We start from the raw sequence: 8,056 nt of genomic DNA, 5'->3' as shown, positions 1-8,056 counted from the left end.
GCAAAAGTTGCTCTAATATCAGCCTCTGTGCTTGTTTACCACCGCTCATAACACGATATTCTTTGCCTGCGCGCGCCACTGGCCTAAGACCTCCTCACAAGCTCCGTGCATCGAAGCAAGAGCCTTGTGAGAGCAAGATATTTTTTTTTTTCTTGTTTGCATGCGCAACAAATTATGCAAACTTATCTGTCTTGCGGAGTGTTTGAGATGCCGTACAGAGCATTCAATTTCTCACGCGTTTCTTGCAAAGTACATGGAGTATTTGCGCTAACTCACCAGGTAGAGGGCTTCAACCAGCGCTTCAGTGCATCTGGTGAAGCCTACTTTACAGGTCAGAAATTTGAAACCAAAATGGAACCTCGAAGACCCCAATATTCGTTAACGAAACTTGCACCATATGTTTCGCTATGACACAGAGAACGTCCCACTAGAGAACGAATGCAAAGCGGTAACAAAGGAACGTGCTACACGCGCTTTTCTATTCCTAATACATGGCTTCCATGTGGGCAGTATCAGGTGAAGCCTGCTTTAACGTTTTGTACCGAATTGCTGGGCATGTGCTGCCAAGAGGTAGAGAATGCGTGTGGAAAGCGGACAGACAATTGCATCACAACTAACAAATATTTCGAAATACTGTGCCTTGGCACCGAAGTACTGCAAGTGTCTTTTACATACATCTGAGAAACTGAAGAGCATTGCTACATACCCGGCAGCGCCGTGTGGCCGTTACGCACTACTTGAAAGGAAAACTGGACGGAAAACCCTTATTTCTGCAGGAAATTCCGTTATATCACTTGTCGGCCATTCACAAGAAGGATATGGGGTGCTCCGAGAAAATAGAATAGAAAGTACTCCACTGGATCTCGATCTGCGTCGTGCATGCTATTTGAGATGCTTTCCCATCAGTTCGCAGACTTGTAGAAATGTTGATGTCAGCAAATTTTCTTTTCTTGCTTGCTGTAAGTTTTTCTCGTTGCTTTTTCTTTGCTGTCACAGCATAGTTATTAGTTTGTTCCTGGAGGGTTACGTAACCTGGGGGCTAAGTGATCCTGAGGGTTAAGTAGTCTGTATTTGCAGACTATACTCATGTCTTGTATATATGAGCAATAAATAAGATAATTTTCATCAGTGTCATTCAGCTGAACTGTGTTCATAGCCTTTTAATATACTTCTTATTGACCACGTTTGCAAATGCCAATTAATATTTGAACCAAGATCGGGATTTAACACTTGATTAACTCTGTTTTACTAAAAGGAGTACCTGTAACTGGTTCATTATCACGTCACCAACTAACATTTGTAAAGAAGGACTTGAGGGCTGACTTCAGGTATTATCAACTCTTCGGATCTGGGTAGAAAGTCAGCCATGCAGCATTGGTGTGCATAATGGTCAAAAATGGTGAAATAATTTAGTGCATAAGTTCTCTGTTACTGTAATTGAGATGTACTTTTGTAAAGTACTTTTGACAGCCCTGCAAACTGCAACTGACTTCAGTGTACACGACAAATCCATCATAACATTTAATTGAAATATAATATAAGAGCAGAAGCAACACTTTGTCACACCTCAAACTATATCTTTCTTTTTTATTGTCCAGAAATTTTGGAAACAGAGTAAGACTTCCTGCCTTCTGATGTTTTGACATACTTGATAGAGTTGTAAAACCTGCAACAAAATAAACAAGAGAAGTGTAAACAGTTTTTTCTTTCCCTTTTGAATTTAACAAGCAAGTTATATTTCACCATGTGTGCACTTTTGTATTCTCTTGTTGATGAGAAAATTACAGGAACAATAATGCTGCAGATAGATCCAACAATGACCAGTCATCTTCATGAAGATGAGAACTTTCCTTCACTTGCGCTAAGCAAGACAAAATAAATGTACAATGAAAGCTGTACAAAAACAGAAAATGTCCATCGACTAAAATCTTATAGATGTGGATGCTACTACATCGTGTAGTTTCAGTCCAAAAGTAGGACTAGGCAAGGTTGTTTGGTTGTGGTGGTTGTCGGCATGTTGATGTGCTATACCGTTATAGCACATCAATATAGATGAGGGGCAAACACAGTAGACAGCGTGATGGCTGCAAACTCTCAATTGAAGATTTATTCAACAGAACAAGAAACTGAGAGCATAAGTAGAAAAAGCATAAGCAGTGCCCATGCAACGCAGGACCACCTGAATCTAGAAGGTAGGATTGAGGGAGCAATAAAGAGAAATGACCGTTGTTTCCGAGATAGGTGAACTCTGCAAATTTAGGACCCATATGATGTAGCCTTGTGTGGCTCACTGCAGCTGTGACACGCTTTGAACAATTCCAGTACGAGGGCTTCAAATACAATGAACTTTCGCTGTTTCAGTGGGCATTCAAGTGTAGAGGATGCATCTCTAGAAAATTAATTAACGTTCCCTAGTCATAACTGTACCTCAGCAGGAAGTAGTCCTCTACCCTTCAAAGAAGCTAGTAGTTTTCATCGGTTTCTTCTCCTGCTGTTGGTGTCATACCAGTGTTCTGCACCGGCCCAAAGACGCCAAAAATGTCACGAAGTCTGCAACACGTAACAGATCTAGTGATTATATCTGTGGACTTTGCATACCTGCTTTCAGCTATTTCTGTCATGTCAACTGGAGTGCCTGGATCACACACACACGATGCAGTCTGGCGCCACTTCAACACTCAGTGAAAGGCGCCTAAAATCAAATTTGTTGATGTTGACAATGCTCAGTACGGGACAAGTGGGATAACATAAGTTAAATGGAATTGCTATATTATAAGTTATACATGCGTGACACCTGCACATACCTAAGATGTTGTGTTGAACTCGTCACCTGGGTAAAGCAAAATCACTGACTACTGAATGGCAGCTTGCTTCGGACGTCCTCGCAATTTGCCTTCTACGTCATCTTCGTAGTCATCGGCAGCAAAATGAGCTCAGCACACACGACACGACTGCTGTATCTAATAGCAGAGTGCTTGGAACCACATTCGTGTACGCGAACTCTCCCGTGGAATCTTGTGGTAGGAAACGCCCGTCGTCGGAGATGAACGAAGATGATTTTTGCATCCCCGAACACCAAAACTACGCCAGGCGGTCTCTCGAATACATGACACAGCAGCCACACACATACCATTCACTTCCATTTTCTGCTTCGCGCGACCAGCATGACCACCCACGATGTAGACAATAAACCACAATAAACGCCTAGCAGATGGCGTTGCGGATCGTAGCTCGTAGCGGCTGGAGCGGCGAAAGTAGCTGAATGCTTTATTAACGCTTTATTAATGTAGAAACCATGGAAGTGAGCGTCCTTTTTTAAAATGGCGATTAGCTGTGAGATAGTGTACGTCAACTTTGTTTTCCACAAAATTAACTCTCACGTGGTAAGGGTTGACCAATTTCTGGGAGCCCTAGACCCGAAACCTAAGTTTCTCTATTTTGCAGTTCGTTGGCAGCACCGTCCATGTTCCGGCAATCTTCAAAATATTTATACGTAAAAAATATGCCGAATTGAGAAGTAATGCTTTCTGTGTGTTATCAAACAATGATGTTGTGCACGATAGTGGGCAAAAATATGGGGGTTATTTTTCACTATTCAGTCCCTTTAAGTACTGGTCGTCAGCAGGCGTGTCCGATGCCAGCAAATGATCACAGCGGACGAGCTCACCCGACATCATCCCACTCCATCATATGAGCATGTGAAAATGTACATATGTATTCCATGTCCGTGTCACAAATCATGATGTTTATTGCGCCATCTATCGACGTCGCTACCGACGCTATCGATTGGCTTTTATAGTCAATCGCCTTACCACCGATCTGTAACAAACACGTGTAGCATATGGTCCACCTTCAAATACAATATTGGCACAACACTTTCCAGCGCAACCAAGGTAAAGTGGGACGGCGAAGTACTGACAGGTGATTTTAGCTAACCGTGCCGATTTTAACCGATAGGATAGGTCCTCAATATTCCTGTCAATTACCATTAATTCGAGTAAATTCGGTACGCTCTTCACATTGTGGGGTAAAAAAGTCACCTTTACTTGGCAAATTTCCGAGTTCAGTTCGCAAAAATTTACATAATTCAACTTAGGTTAGATGACATGCACATCAGGAGGTGGCAAAAACCTAGTAAGAACAAATGCCGTTGACCGCATGATTCTATGTGGCGTAGTCTTTTTTATTAGAATTCAATTGCACGTTTTCTGGGACACCCTGCATGTGAAGGTTGCAATGGATGCAGGCGACTCGAACATGCTATATCTCAGCTTTTTTTTTTTTTCAATCAATCACGACGTGTGACGACGTGTCGCATTAAGCCAAAGGAACACGGACCTTACAGAACGGGCAACCACATGCAGGCGCATATACTGATATCGCCGACAGTAAAATCATCATTACAATCGCACATTGGATCGCCTATGCAGGCGTTCACCCTGAATTGGAAACAAGAAGAGAGAAAAGCGTGTGTGAGGTTCAAATGTTTCAGCGAAACACACACTACACTACCAATGTACACTTCAAGTTCTGCTCCAGTAGTATTCGCTGAGAACTGCTTGTCCGTAGCCGTTCTTCTCTCATGCGTTCGTGTGTAGCGTCTCATTTCTGATTCCGGTTAACAGTCCGTCGGTGCGTCACATGGCTCTTCGTTCGTTTCTACACTGAACCAATACTGTCCTGTCTTTCCTTTCACATGTACCCCCCCCCCCCCCCCCCCGTGCTGGCACAGTGCACTGCGCTACACAAAAGCGACCATCGTGTATAGTATTCGACCGCACACAGTCATACAAGTTACCCCTCCCGGGCTCAACACCAATGGCGCATTCCATTGGCAGAGCAGGGTCAAATTTTTGCCCCGAGAAGGGACAAAAGCTGTTCCATTGGCAGAATCGTGTCAGACGCCGAATGTTTCATTGGCGGAGCAAGGGCAAAACGCTTGCTCGAAAGAGCAATAGCTTTTGAGCCACGAGACCAAATCTAACCCGGGGAAGCACGGGCTCACGCGCTATGCGCAGCGCGTGCTTCGTACATCGAACGATTGTTAACATTCCGTTGACGAAGCAAACCTGTGTGACCCCGCCGGGGGCATGCACTCAAACCCAGCGCTGGGCAAAATCTGCTCTCCCAATGAAATACGCCATTAGGGAGTGTGTCGCACAGGGGTACGCACGCGTTTCGTTTGGACGACAAAACCTAAAATCCTGACATGCGTCAACGTCAGCTATACGCGATCCAGCCCAAGATGCGAGCACAGCGCACAGAACTGTTTGACCCAGGCAGAGATAAGAACACGAGGAGTCATTTCGAGAGAGATGTCCGGAATGACGATGACAACCTCAGATCACCGAGGGAAGCGATCAATACGTGCGAGGCATAAGAGGAGGTACGAATGATAGCTGCATCAAAAAGGCGTGTCCAAGTCGATGGGGACTTGATGCGAACGTGCTCATCGCTAGATACTGGCTGCTGCTATGATGCCGCCATATAGAGCAGGACACTTTGTTGCTGGAGGTAATATGTACTTCGGACAGTTGTCCTTGACCTACAAGAATGTGTCAAGATGGAAGAATGAGCATGCCCACGAGAAATTCAGTTCCTAAGGAACAACGAGGCTTCATGAGTTCACGACTTTCGTTGCGATCAGTATCCTTACCTTCTATCATATCGTTGACATGCCATTTGGTTCTTTTAAATTTGCATATCCTCCCCCCACCCCCACGCAGGTTTAGAAGACTCAATTTTTTACTACCAGGCAACGTTGCGCTCTAACATGATTCTGTATTGTATAAAACACGAGTTGTCCACTAGCAGTGAATCTGCGTTTGCAAAAGCCCGGTGCTCAAGACAAGAAGCTTGTAAATGAGACGTTATAGACTAGCTGGTGAAGTACTAGTATTTCACGGTTTGTGCGTTTCCATAATGAAGCGACGAGAAGACAAGGATGTACGAGACCCACGAAGATAGTCGCGAGGCCGCAAAGCTACGTCGCAGACGAAGACAGTTGATAGTCAGCTCGACTTATCAGGTGAAAATGTTACAATATGCACCAGTGCCAACAACAGCAACACTTTATCTTATACCTTTGTCACACGGGCAGCGCCAACAGTGGTTAAGGCAACCGCGGTTGCGTAACCGCGGTTCGCCGCAGTGACACGGCCGAGCTTTGTAACTTCGGTTCCGCGATTCCGATTGCCCGACGTCAATACGTGTGTAATTACATTTCACACAAATAATAATGTGCGTAGAGTGTATTTGATGATTGTGAAGCTTTTTAATCACCATTATACCATTTTCTTTTCATTATATACAGCGTAATCAAAATATACCTGGCGTTTGTGTCACTATCACGTGGTCACTGCTAACATGTCACAAACTGCAGTGTGACAACAACAAACCGTGGTTTACGATAACCGCGGTTTGTTCGACTGACGGCGGTTAAACCTAACCGCGGTTAAGACTGCCCGTGTGACGTGATGAATCGGATGATTCTGCCCGACCGACGCGAAGTGAATTGCTTCGTCTCGAATGCATTTCGATGACGCGGAATATGAAGCTTCCGAATGCGTTGTCAGACGACACCCGAGGCAGATTTAAAGACGAAGTGGACGGGAAAATTCCAGGCATTTATCGCACAACGCGGTTATCTGTATAACGTCGTTGAATGTAGAGAAATCGACTTACTGACGGAAGCGCACGAAAATACTAACATTTTGCCTTCCTTTCGACAGGACCTGTGACCGCTAACTGCTACAGGGATAGAAGTTAAACTCCTCAAGGCTAATGAATCCGAAAACCATAATCTTGTTAGCAGTAACTGCCCCAGGAGCAACTCATGCACAATGCACGTAATTATTACACTACGTGATCCACAAATTACCCACCCACTTCATCGAGGTAGGCGCATCGGAAAGATAACAATCATTTAAAAACCTCGCTTTCGCTTTCTAATAGCAGAGGTGCAGAATATTGAGGACTAGATTTAGTGCAACAAACTAATGAGTAGCTGCCTTGTTTGTCTCATTTATTTGCAAAGTTGTTTACGTTCCGCTAGCTAGTGGTAAGAGTAATTAATTTACCTTCATCATCTTCGTCTGGACGAGACCAACACTTCACCGTCTTCGTTCTGAGGATTGCCTACCTTACATGTAGGGCGAGGCTTTTATCGTTTCATCTTCGGAAACACTCCACTCCTCCAGAAGTTTCTTTTACCCTGGGCCTCGCGGGGGCCTCCCCAGCCACGTTAGCAGTATCACAAGGATTTTAAGAAGTGAGGTGTGGTGCCAAATAAACCTATTCAAGGACTGGTTAAAGGCTTCGGTTCAGCTCAGCAACGAATCAGAGGATGGTAAGCGGAAAAGACTGTCCCAGTTAAGCAAGTTGACAAAATGTGTCACTGAGATCATGTGGGGTCAAGTGGTCCCATATCTTCCAAAAGGCGGAAGGAAGCGGGAAACTGCGCATGTAGGCGTTAGATGTATGGAAGGAGCGTCTGTTTCAGTTGACATCGTGGAACAGCTGGGTTTAGGGCCTAAGTTTTGTCCCCAGCGGAGTGTGCCGGCTGTTAAGAAGTTTCTATGATCAGGGAGTTATGCCTCTCGGTACCAGACCTTGAGAGGACCAGGTTCGTTAAAGAGGGTGTTACGTGCCTAGTGAAGACTGAGGACAAAAGGAGGACTGGAATGAAAGTGGACTTCAGAAGTATTTCGGATAAGCTGAGGCAAGACGACTTGAGATTGTTGGAAGCGGATAAGGATGGTTGCTTTGTCTTATTGACTAAAGGGAAGTATCAGGAAAAAGCAGGTCAGGCCTTAGCAGCAAACTTTAAAGTATCTAAGGAAGAAGGGGTTAGAAAAACCGTTATACAAAGATGCAAGGACCTAACGTTGTTTTCTCTAGCAAAAAGAATTGGAAATGTAAAGAAGGATGTTTTGGAGGTGTTTTTCACTGCTAAGATTCATAAGCCTCTTGTTCCGTTCAGACCTATAGTCTCTGAAAGAGGAACCTGGCAGAAGGAGCTAGGTGCGTACATTCAGAAAGGCCTACGTAGTTTACA

Source organism: Ornithodoros turicata, chromosome 2 (genome assembly GCF_037126465.1).
Source record: "Ornithodoros turicata isolate Travis chromosome 2, ASM3712646v1, whole genome shotgun sequence".
Lineage (NCBI taxonomy): Eukaryota > Metazoa > Arthropoda > Arachnida > Ixodida > Argasidae > Ornithodoros > Ornithodoros turicata.
The sequence above is the reverse complement of the archived record's forward strand: the minus strand, read 5'-3'. Positions refer to the sequence as shown.